This window comes from Mastigoproctus giganteus, chromosome 12 (genome assembly GCF_048544385.1).
Source record: "Mastigoproctus giganteus isolate SK-2022 chromosome 12, ASM4854438v1, whole genome shotgun sequence".
Lineage (NCBI taxonomy): Eukaryota > Metazoa > Arthropoda > Arachnida > Uropygi > Thelyphonidae > Mastigoproctus > Mastigoproctus giganteus.
The window spans coordinates 121,627,168-121,649,490 of NC_143586.1; positions in this window are offsets into that span (position 1 = coordinate 121,627,168).

A 22,323-nucleotide genomic window follows, 5' to 3' on the forward strand; every position below is an offset into this window, starting at 1 on the left:
ATTTGAGGGGTGAAATGGGAGTAGTGGTTGTTTTTTTTTTTTTTTTTGGCTGATGCTGAATAAGCTTGCTTTCTTGCATCATATGCCTCTACTAATGCTAATGCTAATGCTAATCTTTCGTTAAAAATCCGTTACTGCTGTTTTTAAATACAGAACTCATTTTCTGGTATAATAACCTCAGCGGCTCACATCTGGTGAGTATGCGCTTGGCACACCCATGGTCCTGAGCTTGATATCGTTATTCATCTCTTTCTTGGTGACTCTCTCTCTCTCTCTCTCTCTCTCTCTCTCTCTCTCTCTCTCTCTCTCAGGGCAACTCAGGAATTTTTTTGGCTGGTGCAGCATAAGCCTCAGGCTTCCTTGCACCATCTAGCTAATAATAATAATAATAATAATAATAATAATAATAATAAATAGCGGTTAAGAAGGGTCTAAACACCCTAAGACTACAGATAGCGAGGGCTGGGCATGATCTTTGGTGTAGAATATCCGTTTTTAGGGAACTCGTTTTCCGCTATACAAACAACGGTAAGGAGGGGGGGGATAATCACCCGAACTAAGAGTGCATATAGCGAAGGCTGGGCATAATCTTTGGTTACCACTGTTTTTAAATAAGGAACTCGTTTTCCGCTATAAAAACAGCGGTAAGGCGGGGGATAAACACCCGAACTAAGACTGCAGATAGCGATGGCTGTGCATGTCAATTACTGCTACTTACAATGACCAACAGGAAGAGTACCCAACAAATATAACTACTTGAATACAAATAAAATTCACCTCATCAATCCTCACATGCAAATGATAACTTCGTACTTCCCTCTAAAACAAACTAAATTCGCATTCAATTAAACAATTAGAAACAAAAATTACACATCCACAGTAATCACCCAATCACAGAACTCGACCGTACTATATCTCCAGTGGGCGTGGTTTAAGACCGCAAAGTTTCGCAAGTATGCACCTGGGGAATGGCCGCTGAGGCTTAGTCCCTCTAAAAGAGGCTAGATTAAAATAATAATAAAAAAAGCCTTCTCCAGTTCAAAAGAGTGGTTCCACTCCTCAGCAACCCTTCTCCCCCTCACGTGCGCTAGTGCTTAAGTGCAGCATTTAAAAAATATGGTTTCCATTTAACCCCAAAATCACGTTCACTGAACGGTTAAGTCCTGTAAAAGTTCCATCAGGAAACAAACTGTGATAATATAGTACATACGTAAACAGTATAAGTCTGGATCACAAAGTAGAAAGATCCAGACTATTTTTCTAATGGGGATGGGGCTATATAACGATGGTGATATATAAATATGATATTTATTGTAAGGTTCATAGGTACACACATGTACGCTACCTTCACAAACCCTTCATAGCACTAAGCCAGGCGATAAGAGTAGTAATATATCTTACTATCCTGTGGTGTTAACAAGCAGTCGCAGAGATAACATCTCTCAACCGAAATGTAATAGAGGGTAAGTACAAAGCTTAAATACGAGTAAAGGACAATTATAGTATGTATTAATCACAGAGTAACAACTACTCTGTGTTCGTAACAGCAAGCAGATATTAACTAAAAAAAATAAATAAATAATAATAATAATAATAATAATAATACATCAAATTACACAAAATAACAATAATCAAATAAATTAGAATAACACAAGATAGGTTTCTTCACTCGGGTTTTCCGTGAGACTTGTTGAGCCGGAACGATCTCAGATCAGTTGATGGCTGTGGAAACAACATGCGGATCTAAGATGAGACGTCTATACTTCTTGTCCTCTAGCATTTTGCCCATGTTGGCATCCAGGAATTGAACTAGATCGAGCTTCTGATAAGGGAGGAAACGATCTTTAAAATGTAGCCTCAAAGAGAGAGCGATAAGCTTGGGATTGTTTTTTTTTTTTTGATTTGGTAGTTGTTGGCACATCGGCTTCTGTGGCCATATTGCACCTCCCAAGGTTTTTGCAGTACTTTGATCCAAGCCCGAGGCGAGAATCAAACCCGCGACCTTTGGGTTGCCGGGCAGGTACTTTACCCACTCGGCTAGCCCGGTCGGCATAAGCTTGGGAGAGGAGCAGAGAGCTGGTTGGGGGATCTGCCAACACACGGTGTCCCAAATGTTGGGCGCTGAGATTTTACCAGCGATCATTTTAATGGTGCAGATTAGTCTTCTTTTGTGGATTAAGGGCTGAAAATCTAGTTAAATTCGGTGCTTTAGCCATCGGTGTTGTGTGGTGGGAGACGACACTTTTAGGACGACGCCGCAGAATACTGGATTCAGGAGCCAGTATTCTACAACGTTTAATGGTTCAGTTAGTGTGTTTGCAGCCGAGCCCCACAACTCTACTCCATACAGTATGCCTTCGAAAAACATCGTCCTGGTATACAGGGTGTGTCAAAAATACACGTCATAACTTCAGGAATGAGTACCTCATATGTAGACAATAAAAATATTTTATATCAACATAGTTCCGGAAATGCTTGGTTCCCCAGTTATTAACCTGAATGTCTTATCTCCCGCAGGTGATTCCTTCATCACATGGTACTGACAGAATCTGCTGGTTTTCCATTCCGACCATATACTCAAATCAGGAGCAAGCGAATATGCACTTTGTGTACGGTTTGGCTGATGGCAATGCTCTAGAGGCTCGTCGTTTGTACCACGAAAGGTTCTCAGAACGATGTCCAGACAGGAAAACGTTTGAAAGTATCTATCGCCGCCTTTGTGAACATGGGACCTTTACACCTCGTGCTGCCGACAGAGGACGACCAAGATCTACGACTCCTGAAGTAGAGGAGGAGATTTTGGATGTTGTGCATGCCTCTCCTGGAATCAGCACATGCAGAATGGCAATGCAACTGGCTGTTCAACGTTCGACTATTTGGAGAGTGTTGCGAGAACACCAACTGTATCCTTACCATCTGCAACGGGTACAGACTTTGTCCCCAGTAGATTACCCTGTGCGAATAATGTTCTGCCAGTGGTTCTTGCAGCAGTGTGGTACAACTCATTTTCCTGCCTTAGTGATATTCACAGATTAAGCACAGTTCACACGAGACGGAATCCAAAACTTTCACGATCAGCATGTATGAGTTGAAGAAAATCCACGTGCAATTCTTCCATCACATCACCAACAGCGGTTCAGCCTCAACATCTGGACGAGTGTTTTTGGTGATAAGTTATTTGGGCCCGATGTACTTCCAAACAAATTCACATGGCAGGCGTACAGAAACTTTCTGGAAAACAACATGCCTGATCATTCGTCAACAAGCACACTTCATGCACGATGGCGCTCCCGCACGTTTCAGCCACCTAGCCCGCAATTACCTGAATAGGTTTCCTGGTCGGTGGACAGGTAGAGGTGGACCAACTGCCTGGCCTCCACGCTCATGATTTAAACCCACTAGATTTCTTCTTGTGGGGATATTTAAAGTCATTGGTGTATTCAACTCCGGCAGCTGATGCAGAAGCTCTCCGCATCGAATTTTGGCAGGTTGTGAGACAATACGAAAATTGCTAGGAATTTGGCATCGTCTTCGCGAGTCCACGAGAGGCCTGTATTCAGGCAGAAGGTGGACATTTTGAACAATTACTATAAGGTGATGTGAACAGTTAAAGTGTCTTAGAAAGACCTTCAAAACTCCGAAACCAAGCATTTCCAGAACTGTTGATATAAAATATTTTTATTGTCTAGATATGAGGAACTCATTTCTGAAGTTATTCCGTGTACTTTTGAGACACCCTGTATATTTTTATCAGATTTCTGTTCTCAATACGTAGCAAGTGCTGCTTGGCAATCCACCGTTTCCTATTGAATTTGGCACAGAGCTCTTCTATGTATAGGTATGTTGAGGGTCTGACGGCTCCAGGGATTTCTCCCATCTCCGCGTATGTTCTATGTATCGAGCGACAGTACCCTGTCTATGCCAGAGGTTTAAAAATAATGTATGATGGGTCATGTGGTATGTAGTTTGTTGTGCCCATTGTTCATCCGGCCTGTTGGCCGCCGGGCCCCCAGTGGGACCCGGCGTTACCATACCTAGCGCCGGGGACGCCGGACGGGTGTACCAAGAGACTAATTATACTCTGGCAGGTCCTGCCACTTACTTCCCGGGATTTAAGTAAAATTGCATTCAGAAAGCGCTGCGTGGGATTTTACCCTGAAAACTATTTCTAGAGAGCCTAAAAGGTCGGGCAAAATTTGATGTGATTTAAATTTGGACATGTGGGGCAGTCGCTGTACAAGAGAAAGTGATGGGAGGGAGGGTATAGACAGGGGATGAAATAGGAAGAAGAGGGGTCGGATAGGTGGGTGACCCCCATTTTCAGTAGGGCATGCCCATGCCCCACGACAGAGAAAATATGGGGAGGCAAGGAGAGGAGAGGAGAGGAGAGAAGAAGAGCAAATATATGAAGATAGAATTTTAGTTTTCGGTCAAAGATCACACGCAGATCCCTTTGCTTTTCGACGCAGGGGATAAAAACTCCTTCGATCGCCGGCTGAATTATTGTTGGTGTGAGTTTCAGAGAACACCGCCGGAACACCAGATGGCGGATTCTTAAGGTTAAATTTGCAAGTTAAGTGAGGTACTGCTGTATTTCTGGTAAGGTCTTGTTGATTGTTGCTGTAGTGTCTATTGCTTCTTCGGCCGATTTTATTTTTGTTAAGAGCTTCAAGTCATCGGCATATGATAATATATCTGTTCGGTTGTGTATTAACGGGTTAGTTATAGCTATAAAAAGAATTCCAGACAGGACTCCCACTTGTGGCATTCGTGCTTGTATTTGCCTACTATACGTCTACTTTTCTATGGACAGTTGGATGGTTTTATTCTGAAGAAGGGATGTCCAAAACTTCTGTACTTTGCCTGTGATGTGATAATAATTTTGAAGGAGCTTAAGCAAAGCTGGGATGTTAACACACTCTTGAACGCAGCTTGTATATCTAGATAACTGATTGAAAGATCAAGGATGGCAACCGTTGCAGATTACTAACCGTTGATCTATCCTGCAGAGCATAATGAATTTGTTGAGACCTGTGAGGAAATATGTGCATGGTGTGTTTTCAGCAACGTTTTCTCAAGAAACTTCAGTAAATACGAGAAGCGTGAGACGGGTCTAAGGTGCTTGGCTTCAGTTGGCTGGGAAACTTTTGTGAGTGGCCTAACGGAATATATATTCCATGTTGGAGTGAAAAATTCTCCTTTTAATATGGTGTTAAAAATCATTAAGAAAGGATCAATTAGATATGGGCTCAAACATTTAATGATAAACTGTGGAACTTTGTCAATACCAGTTGAAGGCAATTGATTAATCGCAGATATAAAATCGTGTCTTGTGATTAAGATGGTTGCAAGCGTAACTCTGGGAAGATCATCATCAAACATGGGAATTCACTGGATTCATGAAACATGTCATTTGCAGCAACTGAAAATGAATCTCGAATTTATTCTGCATTTTGGAAATCCCAATTTCAAAGTACCGAAATTGCACCATTCCAAGCACAGCAGGACCGAAGTGAAAGCTCCAGAACTTCCATCCAATCTCTTTTTAGTGCTTTTATTTTTAGTGGGAAAAAATACAGTGCAGATTTACACATTGTGCAGAAATTTGGTAAAGTCAAACTTTTGAAAAAGTATTTATTTATTTACAAAAAATAAATAAAAGAAATAAACATAAATAAAATAAATAAATATAAATAAAAATAAAAGAAAGTATATATAAATTTAAAAACTAGTAACATATATTAAGTAACGTAAATTTACATATTCCAATATTATTTCTCTATTTTTAATATACCATCGCATAATTATAACAGTAATTTTATAGTTGCTATTGTTCTCATCATCGATCAATAGTCTCCATTCTCAATCACCCTGCACGTAGGATTTTAATTAATACAGGAACTCCCCGACAAACGTAATACTCCACTTACGGAATTTGACTTTATGTAAGTTTTTGCCGGCTGGTGCAAACTTAAAAAAATGGTGGAAATGTATTTTGCATCCCGTAGGAATAAAGGGAGGTATCATGAAAATATCGTAATGTGAAAAGTTGTTTTCACATTACGATTCTAAAAGTTGTTTAAATGGCGCATGGAAGAAAATATGTCCACGGCACGTAAAAGGCTTCAAAAATGACGAATCATATGAAGAGGTTACAGATAAGACTGTAAAGGTTGCAGAGCTACTTCAGTTGGAGGTTGTTGCCAAAGACATGGAGGAATTAACAGAGGAAGAAGAGAAGGAATTATCTAACGAGGAACTTATTGACTTGCAGGCAGCGATAGTGAAAGAAGAAAATGCCGAAGAAGCTCAAAATGAACCGAATGAAGAGCCAAGACGCTTCATCACCAGAGAGAGATGGTAATGGCATTTCGTGAAATTGCATCGGCAATGGCGAGGTTTAAGGAGATGGATCCTGGCAGCAAACGATTCTTAATAGTTAACAGAGGGGTGAATGATATGCTTGCTTGCTACAAAGAAATCGATGATGAAAAGAAAAACGCCAGCGTCCAGTCATCCATTAATATGTTCTTTCGTAAGGTTGAGTGGCCGATCCCTTCTAAATCTCCACAGCCTTCAACCTCCGCAGCGGCGTACTTATCAGCTTCTGGCAACGATGCTCGAGCGATAAAACTTACTGATGTTATGCCTGCCTTCTCTCTTTTTTTGTAATTTTATAATTTTGAAATTTTTTTTAATTACACTTTTGTAATTTTTCCTGTGCATGAGATAAAACAATTGAATAAATACAATAAATAATTCTATTTATATGTTCGTCGAACGTTTCTTCTTTGATTCAATCAATTCAGCGAGCACCGTTGCGAGTGCTGCACAAGCATGGGGGAAATTCCGAATTACGTAGCGTTCCGTGGAATGCAACCCTTACGTAAGTTGGGGAATTCCTGTATTATCAATCGCAGTTCATTGAAGAGGCCTCTAGAGTCAGGAACTCTCGGATTCATCTTGATGCTACTAACACACTGACTGAAATCGATATTAAAGGCCTTTATTAAAAATGCCGTTTTTCAGTGATTTTAAACTTCTTTTTAACGCTTTTAATTTTTATATTTTAACGCATTTTATTCTTGTTAGATACCATTTCATTTCATTTTACTTATATTTTAATATAAGTTTATAGAGCAGGTATGTGCATTTTTATTTTTTGTTTAATAAAGGCATTTTATAGATTTCAGTCAATGTTTTAGTAGCATCACAGATGAATCAATCGCAGTTGTTGTTATTGAATATACAAGGGCTACAGCGCCCATTTTGTGACTTTCAAATTAATATAGGCGGGGGGGGTGATCATTCAATTCACGGACTGGCGCAACTTCTTGCTTGGAAAGACTGTGAAGTGCTTCCATTGTGGCTCCGAGAGCATCGTTCTGTCGGAAGCAAAACGCTTGCCGTTCAGAGCTTTCTTCAGATTTGGAAACAGGAAAAAGTGACACGGAGCTAAGTCCAGTAAATAACGGGAATGTGGCACATCCTCAGCATATGGCAATGATCACTAGTTGACGATATTACAATGGTGTGCAAAACTTAAGGACCAGTCAGGTTTTCACCTGTAGCTTCTCCTTTCGAATTACTTTGATTCTCGCAGCATCACAGTTTCCTCAGGATTCTGCTCTGTCTCCAGATCTGTTTCAGGGGCTGCCCTCAGGGCTCTGTTCTTGTCCCTGTGTGCTGGAACATGGTCCTTGATGGGTGGCTCTCGGTTGATCGAGACAACATCCTTCAGATAGCTTATGCAGACGACCCTGCTATTCTGATTTTTGGTAATTCCCGCCAGGAGCCAGAGTGCAGAGCAAATGAAGTTCTAGAGGACTTGGATATCTGGTGTCAAACACAAACTTCAAATCTCGACTAATAAAACAACACAAATGTTGCTAAAAGGCTCTCTTGATGTGAATAGACCACCTGTTATAAAGTTGAATGGAGAAATGATTAGAAGTAGTCGGCAGCATAAATACTTAGGAATTTAGCATTAGCATTAGTAGAGGCATTTGATGCAAGAAAGCAAGCTTATGCAGCATCAGCCAAAAAAAAAAAAAAAAAAACCCCACTTCCACTTCACCCCTCTGTTCGTTCAAAATACCTGTCCAGCTGAGCCTTAAACTTATTTAGGCTATCAACCTCCACCACAAGGGATGGAAGTCTGTTCCACCAACCAACCACCCGCTGGCTAAAGGCAAATTTCCGCACGTCTATCCTACATCTGTCTTTCCTCAATTTGAATTTATGCCCTCTCAGGTGATTTTTCTGAGCTAGAGGAAGAATCCCATCAGCATTGAGCATGCTTAAACCATTCAAGGCTTTATACACCTCTATCAGATCACCTCGCTGGTGCCTAGTCTCCAGACACTGTAATTTGCAAAACTTAAGCCTTTCTTCATAAGAGCAACCCTTTGTTCCATTCACTAATCTTGTTGCCCTTCTCTGTACCCGTTCCAGCAGCTCTACATCCTTCTTGAAATGAGGCTTCCAGACCTGTATACAGTACTCTAGGTGTGGCCTGACCATTGCCTTATACAATGGAATAATCACCTCCTTATCCCTGCTGGAAAAATTCTTGTATATCATTGACAATACTCCATGAGCTACTCTTGCAGCCCGTCTGCACTGTCAGAGAACTTCATATCTGCCTGCACAACCACCCCCAAGTCCCTTTCATTCTCTACCACTGTCAGTGTAGTACCACAGAGTTGATACGTTGCTCTGGGGTTGCTGTTTCCCATGTGTAGTATTTTACATTGGTCAATGTTAAACTTCATTTGCCACCTCTCAGCCCATCTGCTCAACCTTTCCAGATCCTGTTGCAGCAGCATAGTGTCAGTAGTGTCCTTGACAACCCTGCCAACCTTTGTATCGTCTGCAAACTTGGACATTAAGCTTGATATACCATCATCAATATCATTTATAAATACAGAAAACAATAATGGACCCAACACTGAGCCCTGAGGGACTCCACTAATAACATTAGTCCACGATGAGCAGTGTCCATTGATTACCACTCTCTGTCTTCTCCACCTCAACCACCCCTTTATCCATAGCAGCAATTTGCCTCCAATGTCACACTGCTCCAATTTGTGTAGCAGTCTTCCATGTGCAACAGTATCAAAAGCCTTTCTAAGATCCAAGTATATAATATCAAAGTTATTCCCTGCATCCAGTTCTTTTGTGACTGCATCATAGTATCCAATCAAGTTGGTCAGGCAAGACTTCCCCTTAACAAAACCATGCTGTGTCTGAGCTATAACTGAAGTCTTGTCTAAATGATCCTGCAGTGCTTCTTTAACCAGTGCCTCCATTAATTTTCCTGGAACAGAAGTTAAGTTCACAGGTCTATAATTACTTGTGTCAGCCTTTGATCCTCCTTTGTGAATTGGGGTCACATTTGCACATTTCCAGTCTATGGGTACCTCCCCTGAGTCCAAGGAATCTCTCATAATTATGGCTAAGGGTTTGCTTACTTCCTTTGCTGCCTCCTTTAATATAACTGGATAGATCCCATCCACCCCGGGTACCTTTCTTGTGTTTATCTTCAACAGTTTCTCCTCCACTTTACTCCCAGTTATTTCAAGATTCTGTAGCTTACTGCCGGAGTTGAATACACCTCTGCAATTCCCCTTGCTGAATAACTCCTCATGTGTGAATGTCGATGCAAAATATTCATTTAGTTTGTTAGCTACCTGAGCAGGATCATCAACAGTTGACCGATCAATATCAAGTGGACCAATCTGATTCATCACCTTCCATCTAGAGTTTACATAAGTAAAGAACTCTTTGCTGTTTTTCTTTGCATCCCTTGCCAAGGATTTCTCGTAATCTGCCTTCACCTGCCTAACCTCCTTTGTAACTTGGTTGCATATCAACTTGTATCTATCATAGGCTTCTGTGTCATGTGTTAATTTGTAAGCATCCGATGCATTTTTCTTCTCTGCCATATGCCTCATTAGTTCATCTGACATTCATTTTGGCCTAAACCTTGAACAGTATTTCTTAGTTGGTATGTAAAGCCTAGTGGCTTCCAAGATAAGTTCTTTGAATGCTTCCCATTTTTAATTTGCTGTTGGTAACATCGTCAGTTGGTCCCACTGTATAGAATTTAAATACTGTCTCAGTCCATCGTAGTCGCCTTTACGGAAGCAATAACCCTTCCCTTTACCCCTAATGGTAGTTACCTCTTTGAGCAAATCCCACTTCAGCACACTGTGATCACTGCCACCTAGTGGTTCATTTATCTGCAGATTCTTAATGCATAAAGAATCACTGCTGATAATCAAATCAAGAGTATTACTCCCTCTAGTTGCCTCCCGAACATGCTGATGTAGAAAACAATCATCCAATAAATCCACAAAAGTCCTGCTAGTGTGTGAGTAACCAGCCCCCAAATTCCAGTCAATATCTGGGAAATTAAAATCTCCCATTATAAGACACTCTGATTTACTGGCCCACTCTATTTCCCTGTACAGTTCCTTATTATACTCATCAGAGTCATTAGGCCTATAGCACACTCCTACTCTCAATTTTGATCTCCCAATGTTTATGTCACACCAAACTGACTCCACACTGCACTGTCCAGCGATGTCGACTGGCTTCACTTCCTTGGTTTTTATGTGTTTCTTAACTAATTACATAACCCCTCCTCCCTTCCTATCCTGTCTATCCTTTCTGTAGACGTTGTACTCCCCAAATTGCAGTTCTGCATCCCTTATATCTGTGTGACACCACGTCTCTGATATCCCAACAATATCTGCCTTCGATGTTTTGAGCAATACCTCAAATTCATCAAATTTATTTACTAAACTCCTAGCATTGGTGTACACGCAAGTATACCTGCACCTGTTTCTATTCTTAGCTACCCTAACACAATCCATGTGTTTACTTGTACCGCAATGGCTCCCAGCAGTCTCTGAAATACCATGCATCTTGTTTTTAAGGCTTCTGCTCATTCTAATAGAAGCAGTGCAAGAATCTTTCACCTCTGCCAGTGGCTACTGTCAATCTATTGGTCTTTGTCTCCCCCCAAGCTAGCAGTTTTCCAACCCACCTAACACTGCCTCGATATCATCAGCAAATATTCTTGCACCCTTTCTATTTAAGTGTATCCCATCCCTGTAGAAGCAATCTCTCCTGTTAACAAGTACAGTCCAGGCTGAAAAAAATTCTACCCCTTGAGCCTTGCACAATCTTTCCAGGGCCGAATTGATCGACAAGGCTCTCATCATATACTCCCTCCTATCGTGTCTGGGCAGAATTGCAGACACTTTCAAATTCAACCCTAATTCTCGACTTTTGTTCAACAGTGACCTGTACTTGTTAAGTAATTCTGCCGGTCTCCTACTCTTAATATTATTAGTGCCAACGTGTACAACTATATCACCTTTTGTGCCCTTAAAAGATGATATTCGCTCTACAACGTCATCAACCTTTGCCCCTGGCAGACATACCCTGGTCCTGTTCCACCTATCTTTTTTACAAAGCATGTTCCCCGTTTCCCTGAAAATAGGGTCACCAACAACTACTAGTTCCTTCGGGACCAGCGCATTCTGCCTTAGGGGTTGTCTCTGTGTCACGCGATGCCCAAGTGCAAGCTCTGGCGTTGATGTGGGCAGCTGAGAGCTTGATGGGCCCCTCAATTTAGTTTCTTCGAGGGCATCCACCCTGTCCTTCAAGCTCTCATATAGGCCCACAAGAACGCCGAGTTGTTGCCTGATATCGATACACTCCTTGCATGGCGCACACACAAAGACATCCCCCTTGGCAGTATCATGTCCCGTACCCGATTGCTCTGCAAACATCAAGCAAACAGTGCATTTTATAAGGCTGTGAGTCAGAGGACAACTTCCCCCCTCAGTTCTGCTCTGAGCCACAGCACTTCCATTAGCTTGAGCCCTTTGCTTTGCTGCTCTGGTCTGAGTCATGATTCTATTAATTTATTATGTTATGTTATTAATTATATTATGTTTGTAATCTAAGTCGTTATATGTATTTATTTAAACCTACAATTTAACTGCTAACGAAGTTCAACTAACGCTATCTAGTACGATATATAACCTACGGTATCACAATGGCGGGAAAGTTACTAACGGTAACGGTAGTTACGAACACGTGGAAACCCTTACCGATACTTTTACAAGGCCGAGTAAAGAATAAATACACCAAATTAATCAAAAAATCGCAAAATAATGTTATACTACTAAATTTAAATCAAAAGTTTTAGAAAAACAATAATTTCAAATCAATAAATAAGAAAAATCCACTTAGCGGCTTTGAACACGACCGTCACTAGTGGCCTCGTCAGCAGACTCTGACGATTTATTTTGATGACCGTCTTAATTTTAATTACCATGCAAAATATGTACTTCAGAAAATAAAAGCTATGACCTATAAAATTATTAAGATTACCAGGAGTACTTTTGGTGTAAAGAAATCTTCCATTAAATTATACTACTCTTGTATATTTATACCAATTGTGTGTTATGCGGCTGGGGCCTGGGTATACAGAATCGGTAACTCCCTTGTTCAAAAATATCTTACCCAAGCACAAAGATTCTTTCTTCTCGCTGTAAGTAGAGCTTGTCGAACTGTCTCTACAGCTGCTCTCCAGGTCCTCAGTCATCGACTGCCAATCCAACATGAAGTAATGTTACATTATCTTTTATATTGTAGAAAAAAAAATGTTCCTGTGATTGTAAATGGTATAACATATACATATTTGTAATACTGACTTGCAAGAAAAGGTAGACATTCATGGAAGTCTTAACTATAAATTGTTCTCACTAGGATTAAGTAACACTCCTCTCTGTAGTTATGGTGCTCAAGAAACTGTTGAGCACCTCGTCTTTCATTGTCCCCTGTACGATGATTTAAGATCGGACTTGCAACTTCTCACAAATGTATTTGACTGCTCTAAACTGCCGTGATTGGTTAACTGTTCGGAATATTATACTGCCTTCTCCACCTATGCAGAGAAATTGTTTAAACGGGGGAAAAGAATTCTTGCTCCTGAAGTTCAGTAAAATGCTAGACTGTTTCTTTGGATTATTCTTACCAGATGTATTGATCAGTCTGCTGGACTCCGAAGCCCAGTAATTATTTATGTATCATCATTGTATATAGTCTTTTTATGTATAATTAATCATCATTCTACTTTTCATGTATAATTAATCATTATAAATTGTACACAATGTATAGATTACTTTCAGTGGCGAATAGGGGAAACTCTGGAGCCCGCCAAAAAATAATAAAATACTTTGACTTGACTTGTCGCTTCTCATAGGAGTGGCCGGAAAAGCATACGAAAGGAACCTCGTGAGTTAGGTACAGAAATGATGAAGGAAACAAAACAAAACGATATAGAGGAACTTTATTGAAAAATGGCAATATAGCATTGGCTGCCATGATACAGATGCATCACTGTCAAAGATGTAACAAAGGGAAGAGGTGGTCCTCAGTAGGAGATATGGCCATCTCTAATGTAGATGCAGGCTTTGCACCGCCTATCCATACTTAGAACAATCCTGTTGATAAGTTCTTGCGGTAACATCGTCCGTTCCTCTTTCAGTGTCATCATCAGCTCGTGAAAATTTCCTGATGGGTGTGGATGTGCCACTAGGCATCTCCCCAGAGCGTCCCATATGTGTTCGATGGAATGGGAAGGCCAATCCATTCTAACAATGTCTTCACTTTCCAAAAGCATATCAACAGCTGCAGTGCGATGGGGTGTTGCGTTATCATCCATAAACACGAACTCAGGGCCAATGACACCTCAGAACATGGGAAGGATTACCTCAGTACAGTAGAGTGCACCGGCTACAGTACCACCTTCCAGTATCTGGAGTTGTGTGCGTTGTGTTTGGATTACGAGCCTAATGGGGCGTAAATTCAAATTGAGGAAAGACAGATGTAGAAGTGATGTACGGAAATTTGCCTTTAGCCAGCGGGTGGTTAATTGCTGGAACACTTACATCTGTCGTTGTGGAAGTTAAACTAACAGGTCTATAATTACTTGTATCAGCCTTTGATCCTCCTTTGTGAACTGGGGTTACATTTGCAAATCTCCAGTCTATGGGTACCTCTGCTGAGTTCAAAGAAGCTCTCATAATTATGGCTAGGGGTTTGCTTACTTCCTTTGCTGCCTCCTTTAATATATCTGGATAGATCCCATCCACCCCAGGTGCCTTTTTTATGTTTATCCTCAACAATCTCTCCTCCACTTTCCTCTCAGTTATTACAAAATCATCCAGCTCACTGCCAATGTTTACTTTACCTACATCATTCTCCTTCCTGAATAACTCCTCATGCATGAATGTAGATGCAAAATACTCGTTTAGATTGTTAGCCACCTGAGCAGGATCCTCAACTGTTGAACCATCAATATCCAGTGGACCAATCTGATTCATCCCTTTCCTTCTTGAGTTTAAATAGGTAAAGAACTCTTTTCTGTTTTTCTTTGCATCCTTTGCCAAGGATTTTACGTAGTCTGCCTTTGCCTGCCTAACCTCCTTTGTAACTTGGTTACAGACCAACTTATATCTATCATAGGCTTCCATGTCACCCATTAATTTGTATGTATCCCATGCATTTTTCTTCTCTGCCACATGTCTCAATAGTTCATCTGACAACCATTTAGGCCTGAATCTTGAACAATATTTCTTGGTTGGTATGTAAAGCCTGGTAGCCTCCAAGATTAGTTCCTTGAATGCTTCCCATTTTGAGTTTGCTGTTGGTAACATCATCAGTTGGTCCCACTGTATAGAATTTAAATACTGTCTCAGACCATCATAGTCGCCTTTACGAAAACAAAAACCCTTCCCTTTACCTCTGATGGTAGTTACCTCCTTGAGTAAATCCCACTTCAACACACTGTGACCACTGCCACCTAGTGGTTCATTTATCTGCAGATTCTTAATACATGAAGAATCACTACTGATAATCAGATCAAGAGTACTGCTCCCTCTTGTTGCCTCACGAACATGCTGATGTAGAAAACAATCATCCAATAAATCCACAAAAGCCTTGCTAGTGACCAACCCACAAATTCCAGTCAATATCTGGGAAATTAAAATCCCCCATTATGACTCTCTGATTTACTGGCCCACTCTATTTCCCTGTACAATATCTTATTATACTGATCAGAGTCATTAGGCCTATAGTACACTCCTACTCTGAATTTTGATTTCCCTATGCTTATGTCACACCAAACTGACTCGACACTGCCCTGTCCATCGATGTTGACTGGCTTCACTTCCCTGGATTTTATGTGTTTCTTAACTAATAGCATAACCCCTCCTGTCCTGTCTATCCTTTCTATACACATTGTATTCCCCAAATTCCAGTTCCGCATTCCTTATATCTGTGTGACACCACGTCTCTGATATCCCAACAATATCTGCCTTTGATGTTTTGAGCAATCTCAAATTCATAAAATTTATTTACCAAACTCCTAGCATTGGTTTACACGCAGGGATACATGCACCTGTTTCTATTCTTGGCTACCCTAACACAACCCATGTGTTTACTTGTACCGCAATGACTCCCAGCAGTCTCTGAAATATCCTGCATCTTGTTTTTCAGGCTTCTGCTCATTTCAATAGAAGCAGTGCAAGAATCACTTCCACCTCTGCCAGTGGCTACTGTTAATCTATTAGTCCTTGTATCTCCCCCCCCAACTAGCCGTTTTCCGACCCACCTAACTCTGCCTCGGCAGCATCAGCAAAAATTCTTGCACCCTTTCTATTTAAGTGTATCCCATCCCTGTAGAAGAAATCTCTTCTGTTAACAAGTACAGTCCAGGCTGAAAAAAATTCTACCCCTTGAGCCTTGCACAATCCCTCCAGGGCCGAATTGATCGACAAGGCTCTCATCATATACTCCCTCCTATCGTGTCTGGGCAGAATTGCAGACACTTTCAAATTCAACCCTAATTCACGGCTTTTTTTCAACAGTGACCTGTACTTGCTAAGTAATTCCGCCGGTCTCCTACTCTTAATATCATTAGTGCCAACGTGTACAACTATATCACCTTTTGTGCCCTTAAAAGATGATATCCGCTCTACAATGTCATCACCCTTTGCCCCTGGCAGACATACCCTGGTCCTATTCCACCTATCCTTTTTGCAAAGCATGTTCCCCGCTTCTCTGACAATAGTCACCCACAACTACTAGTTCCTGTGGGACTAGCGCATTCTGCCTAGGGGGCTGCCTCTGTGTTGCCTGATGACCAAGTGCAAGCTCTGGCGTTGATGTGGGCGGCTGAGAGCTTGATGGGCCCTCAATTTATTTCGAGGGCATCCATCCTGTCCTTCAAGCTCTCATAAAGGCCCATATGAGAGATGCCAAAAGGTTATAACCTTTTGGCATCTCTCATATTGTGCGATTAACTTCACAACTGGGTCGTCATGTCTGCAATACTAGGGTACCCGCCCACCCACTGATGATAGGCCAATAGCCTTGAAACATGTCTGGGTGGTGGTACTCACTGAGAATAAGTAACAATAGTCTTCTCTATTAGTGAAGCGTTACTTATTTGAGGTAGTGCAGTATCATGGCAACTCGTCGTGAAGGCAGAGCACAATATGAGAAAGAGCAAATGATGCCCACAACAACTACTTTGTAGTTTTTTTAAGAGTGTCTATGGTGTATCCAAACACTATAGTTATGTATTAATTATTTGTTACGATTAAGTCGTTATATGTATAGAGTTAAAAGTACAATTTAATTGACAATAAAGTTTATCAAGATTAATAGATTTACTGATTAATTGACAATATTATATTATGCACTATACTACACTAAGGTTATGCTATCATGTAAAAATGGCGGGAATTCACGAACGGTAATTCTACGGACTCGTAAGTATTGATTAGCTTCCAAATCTCACTATCTCAATTTAGAATAAACTAAGGATCTTGACTAGGTCTATAATCTACTTACAGAAGATAATTTAATATAACAATTGGTTAATAAATCGACTAAATTTGGTTAAAAAAAAAAGACCTCTCGTTCAATTTGTAACACGTGGATTTGATACCGTTACAGATACTAAGTAATATCTACAAAATCTCTCTACAAAATTAGTGAGAGGAACAAAGGGATGATCTTACCAAGAGAGGCTTAAGTTCTGCAAGTTGCAGCATCTGTAGACTAGGCAGCTGCAAGGTCATCTGATTGAGGTGTATAAGGCCATGGAACGGTTTGAGCAGGTCAATGCTGATTGGTTTGCTTCTGCTTGTTCAGACTAAGAACCTGGGGGGGGGGGCATAGATTCAAATTGAGGAAATACAGTTGTAGAACAGATGTGCAGAAGTTTGCCTTTAGCCAGCAGGTAGTTGACTGGTGGAACAGACTTCCATCTGTTATTGTGGAATTTAAAAAAATTTAAGCTCAACTAGATAAACATTTGGAGTGATCGAAAGGGTGAAATTTTTTTTGAGTGATGCTGTATAAGCTTGCTTTCTTGCATCATATGCCTTAACTAATGATAATGTTAATGCTAATAAGGCAATGGTCAGGCCACACCGTGAGTATGGTATACTGGTCTGGATGAAGGATGTAGAGCTGCTGGAACGAGTATGAAGATGGGCAATGAGATTGGTGAGGGGGGAACAAAAGGTTGCTCTTAATTTCTTCTAGGAAAGGCTTAATTTCTGAAAATTACAGCGTCTGGAGACTAGGCACCTGTGAGGCAATCTTATTGAGGTGTATATAAGGCCTTGAATGGTTTGATCAAACTCAGTGCTAATGGGATTCTTTCTGTTGCTTAGATTACACACCTGGGCATAAATTCAAATTGAGAAGTCATTTGTCAAACAGATGTGCGAAAATTCGTTTTAGGCAGCGCTTTGTTGATTGCTGTAAGAAAATTCCATCATCTGTCTTTGTGGAAGTTGATAGCTTAAATGAATTCAAGGAAGAACTGGACAAACTTTTGGAGCAAACAGATGCACAAAATGGGATTTTTTTTTTTTTTGTCTGATGCTGTATAAGCTTCCTTTCTTGCATCACATGCCTCTATTAATGCTAATGCTAAAGTACAGATTGGTAGACCAGTTAATGAACTCTACCAAGCAGAGCTTCTGCCCTAGTTATGCCATTTTCCTGACTATCCCTGAAAGTAATGTGTATGATATTACCCCTGGGCAGCATTAACCCCAAAATAACTCATACAGTTGGTGGAGCTGAACTAAAGCTTGATTTGATTTGATTTTGATTTTTGTGGCGCAAAAACAGCAAGATTATAGTGCGCCATGTAAAGATAAGACTGGTTTCTTTTAAAAATGTTACTTCGTCTAAAGTTGCATATATATATATATACAGACATATCAATACATAAAATCAGTATAATGATAAAAGCAAATTGTATATTTCATATGAGTGTATACATATTGATCGATTTTAAAAATTTAAAAACTGCTGACACATTGTCGTTGTCATTTAAAATCTGACTGAGTGTATATGGCTCAGTCAGATGGGTAAAAGCAGTAAAATGAGAATTTATAAAACTGGTACAATCACATAAAATGTGTTGGACGGATAAAACGGTGTCACAATGCTCGCACATAGGAGGGTCATCAGCCCTCAGCAAAAAGGAGTGTGTCAAATGACAGTGTCCTATGCGGAGCCGAGTAAGAACAACTTCCTCTTTGCGATCCCTGCGTAAGCTGGACCGCCAAGGATGGATCACAGGATTAATTCGACGTAGTTTGTTTGTAGTAATCAGTCGATGCCATGAATCTTGCCACTGAGATTGTAGGTTACTACGGATCACTTGCCTGTAGTCTGTATAGAGGACTAACAGGTCAAGATTATCCATCAGGGCTGCCAATTTGGCTGCAATGTCAGCCAGATCATTTCCTTTAATCCCGATGTGACTGGGGATCCAGCAGAAGTGGATATCGAATCCACTTGTATGGAGATTGTATATTATCTGCTGAATTCGGGACAGGGTTGGATGATTGGTGTGTGACATCGCTGATAAAGCCTGTAGTGCACTCATTGAACCGGCATATATAATATACCGTTGGCAACAGTGTTTTCTTATGTGATCTAGAGCTAACTCTATGGCATGCAGCTCTGCAGTTTAAATGCTGCAGTTAAGGGGTATCTGCTCTGATATGGTATTATTTGGAAAGACAGCAGCAGATCCCACATACGATTCTGACTTCGAGCCGTCTGTGTAGACTGGCAAGAAGTCAGAATGTTCTGCATGGTGTTGTGAATAGAGCTGAAGGTAGACAGAAGACGGAGTATTAGACTTCATCGCAGCCTTCAGCGAGAAGTCACATGCTGGTGTGTGTGCATGCCAGGGTGGAAGGGGCTCCTTTGGTGATCGAGCAACCTTGTCTACCAAGATGTTAAGCTTATTGAGTAGCTCTTGAACACGAATGCTGAAAGGGCGATTGGCGGTCCGTCGTTTGTTATAGAGATTTTTCCATCGTGGCTCGAAGACGGATGTCCACGTGGGATGGTCCGGCAGGGACTTCAGCTTGAAGGCATATTGTAGAGACAACTGCATTCGTCGAAGCGACAAGGATGGTTCATTTGCTTCGACATACAGACTTTGGACAGGTGATGTTCTGAATGCACCAGTAGCGATACGAATGGCTTGGTGATGGATGGGGTCAAGCCAACGAACAGCGCTATTTCTAGCAGATGCATACTTTTTTTTTTTTTTTTTTTTGATTTGGTAGTTGTTGGCGCATCGGCTTCTGTGGCCATATTGCACCTCCCAAGGTTTTTGCAGTACTTTGATCCAAGCCCGAGGCGGAAATCGAACCCGCGACCTTTGGGTTGCCGGGCAGGTACTTTACCCACTCGGCTAGATGCATACACCTGCATACACCATAATCTAATTTTGAGCGTACAAGTGCACGGTATAGACGTAGTAGAGTGCATCGGTCTGCACCCCAAGAGGTAGAAGAGAGGGAGCGGAGGATGTTAAGCCCTCTCGTACACTTTGTACGTAGCTGACGAATGTGTTGAACAAATGTCAACTTTTTGTCAAAAACGAGTCCCAGGAATTTCGCCTCTGATACAACTGGAATGGTGCTTTGTCCAAGTCGTAATTCAGGCTCGGGGTGGAGGTTACGTTTGCGACAAAAATGGACGCAAACGGGCTTCTCCGGTGAGAACCTGAAACCATTGGCCGTGGCCCAGGTGTTACACGGTCAATAGCTTGTTGCAGTTGTCTCTCAATAACCCTCATATTGCATGATTGAGAGAATATGCTGAAGTCATCGACATAGAGTGCACTGTTTATAGTTGGAGGAAGTTGTTCAGAAATAGAATTTATTTTAATGGCAAAAAGTGTAACACTTAAGACAGATCCTTGTGGTACCCCCTCCTCTTGGCAAAAAGGCCGCGAAAGGGAGGATCCTACACAAACTTGGAAATAACAGCAGGATAAAAAATTTTTAATAAAAATGGGAAGGTGGCCTCTCAGACCGAGATTGTAAAGGTCTTTTAAAATACCAAATCTCCAAGTTGTGTCGTACGCTTTTTCCATGTCAAAGAAGATGGACACCAAGTGTTCTCTTTTTAGGAAAGCATCACGGATTGATGTTTCCAGTCTAATTAAGTGGTCCAGTGTGGACCTGTTTCTTCGGAAGCCGCACTGAAAGAGGGAGAGAAGGTCGTTCGATTCTAAATACCATAAGAGACGAGCATTGACCATTCTCTCCAATATTTTGCACAGACAGCTGGTCAGAGCAATAGGACGATAGTTTTTTGGACATTTAGGATCCTTTCCCGGCTTAGCAAAAGCAAGTATAGTTGCCTTGCGCCAGGTATCCGGAAAGTGCTCTTCAAGGAAGATTCTGTTATACATGAAAAGCAAACAGTCCATGGATTCTGGTGAAAGATGTTTGATCATTTCATAATGGATGTTGTCTGGTCCAACAGCGGTAGCCTTTGTACGGGCAAGTGCTGTTTTTAGCTCGTGGATAGTAAATGGCCCATTATATGGGTGGGAACCCTTCGATGTGAACTTAAGGGCCTGATTTTCAGTGTTGCGCTTTAAGACCAGAAACTCTGGGGAGTAAGATGACGTTGCAGAGATGTTAGAAAATGTTTCCTCAAGAGCATTGGCTATTGCAGTAGAGTCTGCAATAGTACATCCATTATATTCAAGGACCGATGAGGGGTATGCTGTGTATTTACCCTTCATTTTTCGGATTTTTTCCCAGACCACCTTAGTACTAGTGGACTGAGTAATTGATGAAGTAAAACGGATCCACGATTCCTTTTGACTCTGACGATGGATGTAGCGTGCTTTGGCTCGTGCACATTTAAAGGCTATAAGGTTGGTCGTGGTAGGATATCGTGGGAATATCCACCACGCTTTGTTTTGAGCCTTTTTGGCTGCTGTGCATTGTAAATTCCACCAAGGTTTGGGAAATGGTGGAAACCGGGCAGATGTTTTTTGGAACAGCATTCGCAGCTGCTTGGACAATATTTTCTGTGATGTACTTAACTGCATCATTGATAGGCTCCTGACTGACTGTGCTAAGATCAAAATTTGCCTGATGTTGGAAGGCAGTCCAGTCAGCCTGATCAATCTTCCACCACGGTAGAAGATTGATCAGGCTGACTGGACTGCCTTCTGACCATGTCTTCCTGAAGGGAAGACATGGTCTTCCACTGAGTAACGAGGTTATCACAGGGAAGTGATCACTTCCGTATGGATTCTCCTCCACTTCCCAAGTGAGTGAAGGGAGTAGAGAAGGGGAGCAGATAGAGAGATCAATGGCAGAAAAAGTACGGGTAGGCATGTGGAAGAAGGTGTTTGTACCAGTATTCAGAAGGGAAAGGTCATTGTCATTTAGCATATGCTCTATGACTCGTCCCCTTCCATTGATGTTAGCACTACCCCACAGAGTGTTATGTCCGTTAAAATCCCCGAGAAGTAAGAAAGGGGGAGGCAGCTGCGTTAGAAGATCATCAAGGTCTGCCTGGGAGATGTCAGTCCCAGGTGGCCAATAAATGGAGCACACAGTTAATAAAAATCCTACTGAAAGGCGAATTGCAACAGCCTCTATGCTGGTTGTAATTAGCAAGGGCTGCACTGGGGTCGGGTTACCCACAAGGATAGCCACTTCCCCATGTACAGAGCCATCCACAATTCTATCCTTTCGAAAAACTGTGATGTTGGGTGGGATCATCATTTGCCTTTAGATATGTCTCCTGCAAGCAAAAGCAAACTGGCTCGTGCTTTTGCAGGAGGGCCTTGATGTCATCAATATTTCGCCGGAATCCACGACAATTCCATTGTAGGAATTTAGCCATTATTTTGGCTTGGTGGGTCCATCAGGCGGCTTC